Below are 12708 nucleotides of genomic sequence, written 5' to 3'. Positions count from 1 at the left end.
ATTCTGAGCAAGAAAATTCAGGGTCATTATTGCAAATAGATGGGGAAACAGTGTCAGACTTTGTTTTTGGGGGGTTCCAAAATTACTGCACATGGTGATTGCAGCCATGAAATTAAAAGATGCTTACTCCCTGGAAGGAAAGTTATGACCAACCTAGACAGCATATTAAAAAGCAGAGACATTACTTTGCCAACAAAGGTCCCTCTAGTCAAGGCTATGGTTTTTCCAGTGGTCATGTATGGATGTGAGAGTTGGACTGTGAAGGAAGCTGAGCGCTGAAGAATTGATGCTTTTGAACTGTGGTGTTGGAGAAGACTCTTGAGAGTCCCTTGGACTGCAAGGAGATCCGACCAGTCCATCTTAAAGCAGATCAGTCCTGGATGTTCATTGGAAGGACTGATGCTGAAGGTGAAACTCCAATACTTTGGCCACCTCACGCGAAGTGTTGACTCATTGGAAAAGACCCTGATGCTGGGAGGGATTGGGGGCAGGAGGAGAAGGGGATGACGGAGGATGAGATGGCCAAATGGCATCACCGACTCGATGGACATGAGTTTGAGTAAACTCCAGGAGCTTGTGATGGACAGGGAGGCCTGGTGTGCTGTGATTCATGGGATCGCAAAGAGTCGGACACGACTGAGCGACTGAACTGAACTGAACTGATGGTACCAATAACTATACATGCATTAGTACCTCGCTACTAGGTATTATTTGGTGATTAGACAGCAATGACAAAATGCAAGCTATCAGTAATTAATGGGTATACTAATTTGGCTTTTTTAAGACGCTTGTCCCATTTCAGGTTTTCTTTTCGAGGTCAGCCTTTAGAGGTCAAATGAAAAGAGATTCCGTTTCTTGTCTGACAAGAAACAAGCGACCACGAAGGGACTCGAACCCTCAATCTTCTGATCCGGAATCAGACGCCTTATCCATTAGGCCACGCGGCCGACAGATAAAGTCATATTTTCAAATTTGAAAGCTGAAACATGGCACATTTCTATTTTCAAATTTCTAATTTCAATTAGAGGATGATTTCATTGATAATATTTCCACCCCAAAGGGCATAAAACTGCATCAAATCCCTGACAACAATACTTAAAATTAATAAATGGTAAGGTGATCAGAAGTGATGCAAACTTTTGAAGGCTGTCTTGCCTAAGTCACTGAAAATGATGATGCAATTTTGATGGAAAAATATGAGCCAAGAACTGAAGTCTGCAATGAAGGAGTGATGACAGCATAAGGAGATGGAACTTCAGAATTTGGTATGTTCTGACCTATTCTATTGCAAAGACACAAAGGCACATCCTCCAAGGATAAAAACCTGTAAGCTCAAACAGAAGAGTAGGAGCTAGGGCCTGGACTGAATGAGTCTGAAGAAACACCTTCTGCTGTTTCCTATGAAATTGTTTTAGTTAAATCCTTTTCCTTCTAGAAATGGGTTCAATGAGAAGCATTAGATTGGATAATGGTCCCTTGTTGTTTTCCTGTGTGGAGAGACTATTGATTCTAGTAGAAGCTGAAGACTGGGAATCCATACCACGTTGGGCCTGGCCAGCAAGAGCTGTTACACTTGGTTCTCTGCCTCCCATCAACTAATTCCAAGACCCCCTTGCCAAAGGAATGCTTGGGGGCAGTTTCAACCACCAGCAGAAAGGGACCTGTTACAGAACATTTTCTTGCATCTTCAAATTCCTCCTCCTTCAACTCTCTTTCTCTCTGCCTACAAAGGCTGCAAGAAAGATGTGCAAGACAATGAAGAGGGATACAAACAGAAATAGTGTGAGTGCTGTCTGGAGGAATTCAGGTGAGGGACTTGGCAAGAAATGAAACCCTCTGTGTCTGGCAATATGATCTGAAACCCAGCAATGCTTTGTCTAGGAGACACAGCATCTCTGGTTCTGAAAACCTAGAGAAGGAAGACAAAGAAGAGAAGAGGAAGGAAAATGTTCCTGATGATTGCAACATCTCTCTCAAAGAGAATCTTTTTAGTATTGAGGAAAATTCAAGAAATCTGACTTGGGAACTAAAACCTGAAAGATAAAATAAATTGGCTAAATGTGCAAAGATAAATTACTCAGGGAAAATTTAATGATAGGAGCCTGGATAGCTCAGTTGGTAGAGCATCAGACTTTTAATCTGAGGGTCCAGGGTTCAAGTCCCTGTTCAGGCGTGCAATGTTCTATTTTATCTTTACTCACACAGGAATGAGTTCAGGGAAAAGATACCCTGCTTTGTATGAGTATGCATGGATCCTCAGTTGTGTCCAACTCTTTGCAATCCTATTGAAACTTTGCTCTTTGCTTTACAAGAATGAAAGGATTGTGTGATAAATTTACCAACCCTAAGGGAAAGTCTTGGGAAATTGTTCAGACTATAGACTGCAGATCCAAAGGTTTGGGTTTTATGTAGTGTTTAGAAGAGAGTCTCTTTCTTCAATTGACCAGGGGGAAAAATCAACCAAGACTTCTGAACTCTAATAACAAAGATGAAGTCTTGAAACCAGAAACACAAGACACTTCAGCCAGCCATATAGAAAATCAATTCAAATGACAGCAGCTACAAATGGCACATTTTCCAAGTGCTTAAAGAACGGAATTGTCAGTCCAGAATACTATATCCAGAGAAAATATCCTTCAGAAATGAAGGGGACAACAAGATAGTCTCAGATAAGGGAAAGCTAAGGTAATTTGCTGCCAATGAATTACCTTGAAAGAATGGCTACAGTAAGTTCTCCAAATAGAAAAGAAATAAGAGAAAAAATATTGGATATCAGGAAACAAACAAAAAACATGGTGAGTACAGTAAACTTTCCTTGTCTTGAGGTTTCTTAATTATGTTTGAAACAAAGGTATAACAGTTTTGAAGCAAAAGTATAACTCTGTTGTGGTTCTAAGTATATGCGAAAGAAATGTTTAAGACAATTTACAAATGAGGAAAAGTAAGTGACAAAAAGGAAGGTGAGGTTGCTACATTTCACTTGACCTGGTAAAATGGTGACACCAGTACACTCTGATAAGTTAAATATCTATAATGGAATTCTTAGAGTAACTACTTTTAAAAACATCTATACAAAAAAAAATAAAAATAAAAAAAATAAAAAATAAAAACATCTATACAAAGAATACAATAAAAAAAATAGTATAGATAAATTAATATGAAATTCTAAAATATGTATTATGTATAAGTGGTCCATAAAAAGGCAAGAAAAAGAGAACAAAAAATAAAAATAACAGAGAACAAGCAAAACAAAAAATTAAAATCCCAGACTTAAGCCCTACATACCAATAATTACATTAAATGTAAATAGTCTAAGGGCACCAATTAAATCCACAGGGTAGATTAGAAAATATGATCAAACTAAAGCTGTCTATTTATAAAAATATTCACCTCAAACATAACCTGTAAATATATAAGTAGTTTGAAATTAAGAGGATTTTTAAAAAAATATGTCATGCAAATGTTAATCAAAAGAAAGCAGTAGCTATATCAATATCCGATACAGTAAACTTTATAACAAAGAAAAGACAAAGAAGGACATCACATGCTAAAAGTGCCCATTCACCAAGAAGGGCATAGCAATTCAAAATATGTATGCACCAAACCACAGAGCTGAAAAATATGCGAAGAAGGAAAAACAAAAACAAAAACCTGATAGAGCTGAAAGGGAAAATAGGCAAATTTACCAATAAAGTTAGAGACTTCAGTGTCTCTCTCAGAATAATTGATGGAACAGCTAAACAGAAAACGACCAAGGATATAGAAAAACTTGAAAATGCCCTCAGCCACCAGAATCCAATCAACATAGAATAGCTCATCCAATACCAGTAGAGTACAGACACTTTTCAAATCCATCAAATATCCAACATAGAACATATCCTGGGACATAAAACAAACCTCAACAAATTTAATAAACTTGAAGGATACAGTGTGTTCTCTGACCACAGTGGAATCGAACCAAAAGTCACAGAAAGATGAGGCAGATTTTCAAACAGTTGAAAGCTAAACAACATAATTCTAAATAACCCATAGAACAAAGCAGAATCTCAATGGATACAAGAGAAGAAGAAAAAAGTGTCATATTAGTCATCTAAGTTTTCATTGAGAGAGCCAAAGGGAAAAAGAGTGAAAAAAACCTAAGGCAAGCAGAAGGAAAAAAATAATAAAAAACAATAGCCTGTTGACATAGGGGAGCCAGCACCAAGGTTAGGAAATCCGGTATCGGTTTGTCTCCCAAAGTCTTGTAGCTCTGGTTCTGAGATCCACAGGGTCCAAGCTGAAGACAAGAACAGACAGCAGGATGATCCAGCGATTTTTTGCCCCTCAGTATATACGAAATCCGGAATCCTTTACTGAACGAAAGAGCACCAGGGAGGAGATTTGGCCACTGGGCCCGACTTGCAAAATGAACTCACCATTTGACAAATTCTTTTTTTTTTCTTTTTTTTTTTTTCCATTTATTTTTATTAGTTGGAGGCTAATTACTTTACAATATTGTAGTGGTTTTTGCCATACATTGACGTGAATCAGCCATGGATTTACATGTATTCCCTATCCCGATCCCCCCTCCCACCTCCCTCTCCTCCCAATTCCTCTGTGTCTTTCCAGGGCACCAAGCCCGAGCACTTGTCTCATGCATCCAACCTGGGCTGGTAATCTGTTTCACCCTAGATAATATACATGTTTTGATGCTGTTCTCTCAAAACATCCCACCCTCACCTTCTCCCACAGAGTCCAAAATTCTGTTCTGTACATCTGTGTCTCTTTTTCTGTGTTGCATATAGGGTTATCGTTACCGTCTTTCTAAATTCCATATATATGTGTTAGTACACTGTATTGGTCTTTATCTTTCTGGCTTACTTCACTCTGTATAATGGGCTCCAGTTTCATCCATCTCATTAGAACTGATTCAAATGAATTCTTTTTAACGGCTGAGTAATATTCCATGGTGTATATGTACCACAGCTTCCTTATCCATTTGTCTGCTGATGGGCATCTAGGTTGCTTCCATGTCCTGGCTATTATAAACAGTGCTGTGATGAACATTGGGGTGCACGTGTCTCTTTCAGATCTGGTTTCCTCGGTGTGTATGCCCAGGAGTGGGATTGCTGGGTCATATGGCAGTTCTAATTCCAATTTTTCAAGATATCTCCACACTGTTCTCCATAGCGGCTGTACTAGTTTGCATTCCCACGAACAGTGTAAGAGGGTTCCCTTTTCTCCACACCCTCTCCAGCATTTATTGCTTGTAGACTTTTGGAAAGCAGCCATCCTGACTGGCATGTAATGGTACCTCATTGTGGTTTTGATTTGCATTTCTCTGATAATAAGTGATGTTGAGCATCTTTTCATTGTGTTTGTTAGCCATCTGTATGTCTTCTTTGGAGAAATGTCTGTTTAGTTCTTTGGCCCATTTTTTGATTGGGTCATTTATTTTTCTCTAATTGAGCTACAGGAGTTGCTTGTATGACAAATTATTTCTTGAGATCCCATTTTTCTCGTGGAAAGGGCAGAGCTTCCCACTTTCAGCCAAAATTTGGTGCGACAGCCAACTCAGGTGCTAGCTTTGGAGGAAATTTTAAATTATCCTTGATGGGCGAAGCAAGAAATTGACCTTGTTTATCAGCTTCCCACTGCTCCCCCCCCCCCACCCCGCCCCCGTTGGTTCTGAAAGTCAGCCAGGTTTGGCAGTTCTCAGCCTTTGAGGGAGCGAGCTGAGATGCTTAGGAAAGTTAACGCCAGGAGGGCGATTAGTGTGGGTCAAGGCGAAAGAACTTGAGAGCAGAATGCAGGGAACGATAAGGAAAGGCAGACTGAAACATGGAGGAGCCCGGGGCTGCCGCGGCCACAGGAAGGTGGAGGAGGAAAAAATTGGACAGACGCTTAGGTTGACAAAACGTCTGTCTGGGAGGAGAGGCGATGAGCTGCCCGTCTCTGCTGCGCTTCCTCTGGGTACATGGAAAGCTCACAGGTCCATTCTCGATAAAAGAGAGCCTGCGGGCACTTTCCCGCCGGAAGCTCCCCTTCGTTTTGCTCGACTGTCGCGGTTTCGGAGCACTTCTTTGCTCTTTCCCGGTGTCGAGTTTCTGTTTTCGGTGGATCCGGGTGGTATTGGTGGTTTCCTGTGTTTTTTTCCTGTGTTGAGCTTGGAATGCAAGATATGAAAGGTGAGCCAGTAACCAAGTATCTTTAACTTAAGATGGTTTTCAGAAGCTCACTTAACTTCCCTCTGAAGTTTGGTGTGTCAGTTGTCAGCACTTTAATCTCAGGGCCAAGAGGTCCAGACTCTGTTCTGGTTAGAATCCCGTTCTTTGTCCCATTTGGTTTTTGTCTTCCTTCTGCTGTTGCAGTCGTCTCGGTGACGTCGACGTTCACAGCAGGAGATGAGGGATTTCACCGAAACCCACTGGGTTATGTTTTTACTTTCTATGTGTACAGGACTATAAGGGGGAAAAGCTTCAGTTCAGTTCAGTTCAGTTCAGTCGCTCAGTCGTGTCCGACTCTTTGCGACCTCATGAATCGCAGCACACCAGGCCTCCCTGTCCATCACCAACTCCCGGGGTTTACTCAAACTCACGTCTATCGAGTCGGTGAAGCCATCCGGCCATCTCATCCTCTGTCGTCCCCTTCTCCTCCTGCCCCCAATCCCTCCCAGCATCAGGGTCTTTTCCAATGAGTCAACACTTCTCATGAGGTGGCCAAAGTATTGGAGTTTCAGCTTCAGCATCAGTCCTTCCAATGAACATCCAGGACTGATCTGCTTTAAGATGGACTGGTTGGATCTCCTTGCAGTCCAAGGGACTCTCAAGAGTCTTCTCAAACACCACAGTCAAAAGCATCAATTCTTCGGCACTCAGCTTTCTTCACAGTCCAACTCTCACATCCATACATGACCACTGGAAAAACCATAGCCTTGACTAGAGGGACCTTTGTTGGCAAAGTAATGTCTCTGCTTTTTAATATGCTGTCTAGGTTGGTCATAACTTTCCTTTTAAGCAGTAAGTGTATTTTAATTTCATGGCTGCAATCACCATGTGCAGTGATTTTGGAGCCACAAAAACTAAAGTCAACCACTGTTTCCACTGTTTCCTGATCTAGTTCCCATGAAGTGATGGGACCAGAAGCCATCATCTTAGTTTTCTGAATGTTGAGCTTTAAGCCAACTTTTTCACTCTCCTCTTTCACTTTCATCAAGAGGCTTTTTAGTTCCTCTTCACTTTCTGCCATTAGGGTGGTGTCATCTGCATATCTGAGGTTATTGATATTTCTCCCGGCAATCTTGATTCCAGTTTGTGCTTCTTCCAGCCCAGCGTTTCTCATGCTGTACTCTGCATATAAGTTAAATAAGCAGGGTGACAATATACAGCCTTGACATACTCCTTTTCCTATTTGGAACCAGTCTGCTGTTCCATGTCCAGTTCTTTTTTTTTTTCCCCATGTCCAGTTCTAACTGTTGCTTCCTGACCTGCATACAGGTTTCTCAAGAGGCAGGTCAGGTGGTCTGGTATTCGCATCTCTTTCAGAATTTTCCACAGTTTATTGTGATCCACACAGTCAAAGGCTTTGGCATAGTCAATAAAGCAGAAATAGATGTTTTTCTGGAACTCTTGTTTACTCGATGATTCAGCAGATATTGGCAATTTGATCTCTGGTTCCTCTGCCTTTTCTAAAACCAGCTTGAACATCTGGAAGTTCATAGTTCACGTATTACTGAAGCCTGATTTGGAGAATTTTGAGCATTACTTTACTAGCGTGTGAGATGAGTGCAATTGTGCGGTGGTTTGAGCATTCTTTGGGATTGTCTTTGTACACACTTTCTATGTGTACAGGACTATAAGGGGAAAAAGCTTAGGAGAGCTAAATCTGTATTCCTTGAAGAACAGTTTGAGCGTATTCCAGAGAAAAGCAGAACCAATGCCTGGAGGTGCCGGGGATTGAACCCGGGGCCTCATACATGCAAAGCATGCGCTCTACCACTGAGCTACACCCCCTTGCTGGCCACCTTCTTGCTAATACTTTTCTGGAAATTAATCTTATTTCCTAAGGCTCTGTATTCCTGAGCGTGGAAATTAATCTTATTTCCTAAGGCTCTGTATTCCTGAGCGTCTTGACAGTAGTGTTTAATGCCAAGTTTTAGGCCAGAGACCTCAGAAACCAAAGAAGTATATTGATGCTCTAGCGTATAGAAGTTGTGCCAGGGATCGAGCCTGGGGCAAGGCAAAAGATTCGAACTTATCAGATAACCACAAGAAGTTTCCACTGTGACCTTAACACATTGTTGGGGTCTCCTATTATACTTGACAAGAAATCAAATCAAGTCTCAGTATCTGGCTCTTAGATTTCCTCCAAATATGTCCTAGTGGCTCAGTGGTAATGAATTGGCCGGCCAATGTAGGAAGTGCAAGAGACGTGGGTTTGATCCTGGGTCAGGAAGATCCCCTGCAGTAGGAAATGGCAAACTACTCCTGTACTCTTGCCTGAAAAATTCCATGGACTAAGGAGCCTGGCAGGCTACAGTCCACGGGGCACCAAGAGTCAGATATGACTGAGTACACATATGCACAAAAATGTCTTAAACTGAGACATCACAGGCCATTGAAATTCAGCTTCTTTCTAGCCTAAAACGCTCCGTGGTATTTGCTGTTTGTTTGTTCCATTAGAATATTAAGAACTAGATTTGATGGAGGAAAACCACAACCAATAAAACACCTTAGAGCGAAACATTCAGCCTTGCAATGTAAGGGGCTTTCCCCCCGCCCACCCCACCCCCGCCACTCTTCTAACCTATGCACCTGGGTAATTCAGCGGACCCACCAATAATCCAAAATCTCTTCTTCATAAGGCATGAATGAAACAACAGCTTTAGCAATGGAGAGGAGTGTTAGACTATGAGAGTGAGACCAAAGACAAACAGCCACAAGATATTAGGCTCAGTCATTCAGTTATTTAGGAAGGCAGGAAAAGCCATGTCATTACAAATGGAAAATACTGCAGGAAATGTTTTAAAAATTCTTTTGGAAATGGGAGAAAGATTGGAAATGGAGAAGATGAGCAAGCTTTGCTCTCGTTAAACTCAAGATCTATGTGGTGCACACTTGTGAGAATATTACATGGCAAACTCAGTTACTTCCAGCCTTGGATTTGTGAGTAATCAGTAGACACAAGGATGTGGATGGTGGATAAAGACAGAAAAGTGTGCTCATAGGAAAAGTGATATTCATAGGAAAATAAGTTTGTTCCTGGACACTTCTTGATACTGGGATTTACTATGATTAAAACCGTGTTCTTTGAACTACACAAGACGACCACAAGAAAACACATTTTCTGACAGTAGATTTCCAGTGGTTAACACCTTCTCCTTCTGGTTTGCCCATTAATGAACTTTTGCCAATATTCACAAAATAATTTTGAGTTCCTCTTGAAATTGGAAGAATATAATTTGCCTGACAGACTTGTACCTTCAGTAGTTTTTAGCTCGTGAACTGCTAAGAAGGATTATTGTGACTGGTGCTATAAAATATGATGCTTTCCAATATTAAGAAGGTTTGCAAAAACACTTCTGGGTCATAATGTGTTGCACCTGGAGAAAACTGCCTGTCTATTGGAGTCTCAGGGATTCATAATAATAAGGTATACTTTTTTTTCTTTTTGCCCATGAACAAGCTGGGAATTTAAAAAATTAAATATTTAGAGGTGTAAACATGTTGAGTAACTATTTTGTACACCTGAAACTAATATGATATTGTAAATCATCTATACTTCAATTAAAAAATATCTAGACTATGGATTCATTTAATACAGAATTCTTATGAGGAATTAAACTTGTAATTTGAGAGACAGAACACACTCATGCCACATATACTCAACTCAGAAAAGCTGAAAATCAATGACATACAGGTTTAATACTGCACTGTCCAAAATGGTAGCCACTAGCCACCTTGAGTATTAAACACTTGAAAAGATGAGATGTGCTGTAAGTGTAAAATATATACCAGATCTCAGACTTAATATGATATTTAAAATTTAACCTATATCACTAATAATTTTTATTGTCTACTTATCTAAGTGATGTTTGATAAACCAAATCATTTATATAGTCTTCTTAAATTAAGACCATCTATTTTTATTTTTAATGTGACTACTACAAAATTAAAAGTTATAAAAGTGACTCATTTATGGCTTTATTATATTGCTATTGGACAGCCATAGCTACAAGAAGATATTACATGTTTAGGTGCTATTCTGGGAGAACCCCAGAACCATATGTGTGGACATGACATGAAGCATTTACTTGCATGATTTCCTTTGATAGTTATAGTATCCTTTTTGACATAGACATTATTACCCTTATTTTTAAGATATTGAATGGAAAACTAATTATGTTTTGTGAATTACCCAAGACCTCTCACTTCAATAGAATATAAAGGGATCATTACTGAATTAGGCAATAAAATACTCAATGATGCTGTTTGTCCAATCAACTGTTTCTTAATGAGATAAAATGCAAGCTTCTGAACTGAGGAGGGATAGGTAGCTAATGGATAGTTTCTAACACCAAGTTCCTGTATAGTGAATGTCCCTATATTGCCCCCTATTGCTTCTAAGTTTGTACCAATTTTCCATTTGCAACTTGATGCAGTTCTCATCTTGAAATATTGTTGATTATTTTCTTCTGACATAATGTCCAAGAATTGTTAGTAGAAAACAGACACTGTGAAACTGAAACAGAAGTTCAAAAAGAAAATAATTCAAAATGACACAAGGGATAACAGAGTTTCAAGGGAAAAAAGTTGAAATAAAAAGGAAAAAATGTATTTGTATCTGAGTCTTGATGACTTTACTGTCCATTTGCTTCCATTTTTCAGTATTCTTGGTCCCTTTGTGAAAGTTTAACAGAATAATTCTTAAAGAAGTGCTTGTTTTCATTCTTTCCTGGATAATAAAATAGAAATAAGATGTGCAGATCCTAGATAGAGGCACAAGACTGAAGGAATGTCTTGTCAAAAAGAAAACTTGGGATGGTCTTGTAATTGTTTAAAAGTTTGAGAATGTTCACCAAAGCTCCTATTCCAATAGTTTAAAAAGGAGGTGGACTCAAGATGAAAAATCATATTTTCTGATTGGAAATTTTTTCTTCTGTGTACCACTTCCACATATATACACTTATACAGTGTAGTAGTTCTTTTTCTACAGCTTCCCCCACCACCACCACCAATTTTTGTGATTAAAAAGATCACACACACGTTGAGTCCAGCTCGACAGCACAAGTTCCTGAAAGCGCCGCATGACGAAAGAATGAGAAACACTCAAGAAAGTTATATCGGGGATTAGGGGACCAACACCACCACGAGGTGAAGGTGCCCAGGCTGATCTCAAGCCTGCTTTGTTATACTTTTTGAGACTTGCTTGTATGTGTTTACATGAGCACAGCAGGCCAGGTGGCCTTCAATGATAATCCGATGCAGTTAACAATTAACATTTTTGTATCCCTGTTTTTCTGCCTCAAGGACAAGGACCCAGTTAATCTTTATGTGCCTCCCAGGCGCCAAAGATAGGAACAGTCTGTTGATGGCTTTCCATCCCCGTGCATACATCCTGCTTTCAAGATGTTTTTTGCTCCTTCTTGGATTCCTTCAGGAGTCACATACTGAGTCATGTCCTCTCAGCAAGATTGCTTAATTCTTTTGCCAGGGCTTTTAGTAGGCCTGTCTCCTACACACACACACATGAAAGCAGAAATGAATTGTAAGTGCAAGAGGTGGTAGCATATCGTAATTTCTTAGCTCCTAGGAAAATAATTCCCTAGGTTTTAAAACTTTAAATAAAAGACCTCAGTGGAGTAGCAACCAAAAGACAGCAAGACACACACATTCTTTGATTGCATTTGTGAAAATGCCGTAAACATTGTTGTCAGATATAGACTTCTAGGGATTGCAATACAACTGTTATCTGACGAGTTGGTAACTACACGAAAGTAAAACCGAACTGCCGAAACCCGGGATCGAACCAGGGACCTTTAGATCTTCAGTCTAACGCTCTCCCAACTGAGCTATTTCGGCCACTTGCAAGCAATATAATTAGTTGTTTCCTCAAAATAGCGGAGTTTTCATTCCTGAGGGCTAAACTTATCTCGTTCAATATTGCGCATTCATTCGCCCTCATATATCCTGGCTCCCCTGAAATCCATGTCTAAAAATAAGATCCAATTCTAGGAGACGGTGGATGAGTTGATAGAAAAGAAGGGAAGTAAAAGGAGAGAAAGAGATGAAAAACAAAAAGCTGCATATATTTCTGCTTGGTCTCTTTCGGCTAATCCACTAACTCAAAGACTGCTCAGAAAACTGAGGGAATTCAGAATGAAATTATCGACTCATCTTTCAGTTCTTTTTCTGTCTTGCTCTTCAATGACAAGGCTAAAAGGATCATTGGGCACGTTAATGTGGAGACCGGCTCCTTGCTTCGGCTGGAAGAAATTCCGAAGGAGCCAATTCTTCTCTTTTATCCACTCTCTTTTCCTAGCTTTCCTTATGCTGACACGTGGCCGGTTAGTGCGGGGACCAGAGAATAGAAACCGGAACCACTTACAGGCAATCCGTCGGATAATGCGTTTATTTCCATGTGAGCAAGCAAAACGTGTTTTTAAAACGAGAAAAGTAGATGCATGTGTATGGTTTCCAATCCCTCTCGTAAAGAAAGGATACACCACTA

General features: G+C 40.0%; 4 non-coding genes across 4 annotated transcripts; 1 reads left to right on the top strand and 3 right to left on the bottom strand.

Moving 5' to 3' along the window:
- Window positions 1-874: 874 nt before the first annotated feature.
- On the bottom strand, window positions 875-947 carry TRNAR-CCG (transfer RNA arginine (anticodon CCG)). Its single transcript has one exon. It is a non-coding gene; the product is annotated as a tRNA-Arg (tRNA).
- A 1153-nt stretch (window positions 948-2100) lies between these two features.
- TRNAK-UUU (transfer RNA lysine (anticodon UUU)) lies at window positions 2101-2173 on the top strand. Its single transcript has one exon. It is a non-coding gene; the product is annotated as a tRNA-Lys (tRNA).
- A 5746-nt stretch (window positions 2174-7919) lies between these two features.
- On the bottom strand, window positions 7920-7991 carry TRNAA-UGC (transfer RNA alanine (anticodon UGC)). Its single transcript has one exon. It is a non-coding gene; the product is annotated as a tRNA-Ala (tRNA).
- A 3995-nt stretch (window positions 7992-11986) lies between these two features.
- On the bottom strand, window positions 11987-12059 carry TRNAF-GAA (transfer RNA phenylalanine (anticodon GAA)). The gene has a single exon. It is a non-coding gene; the product is annotated as a tRNA-Phe (tRNA).
- Between the last annotated feature and the right edge of the window lie 649 nt (window positions 12060-12708).

The sequence above is a fragment of the Muntiacus reevesi genome, chromosome 20 (genome assembly GCF_963930625.1).
Source record: "Muntiacus reevesi chromosome 20, mMunRee1.1, whole genome shotgun sequence".
NCBI classification, from domain to species: Eukaryota; Metazoa; Chordata; class Mammalia; order Artiodactyla; family Cervidae; genus Muntiacus; species Muntiacus reevesi.
This window is presented reverse-complemented; position numbering and strand designations above follow the sequence as displayed.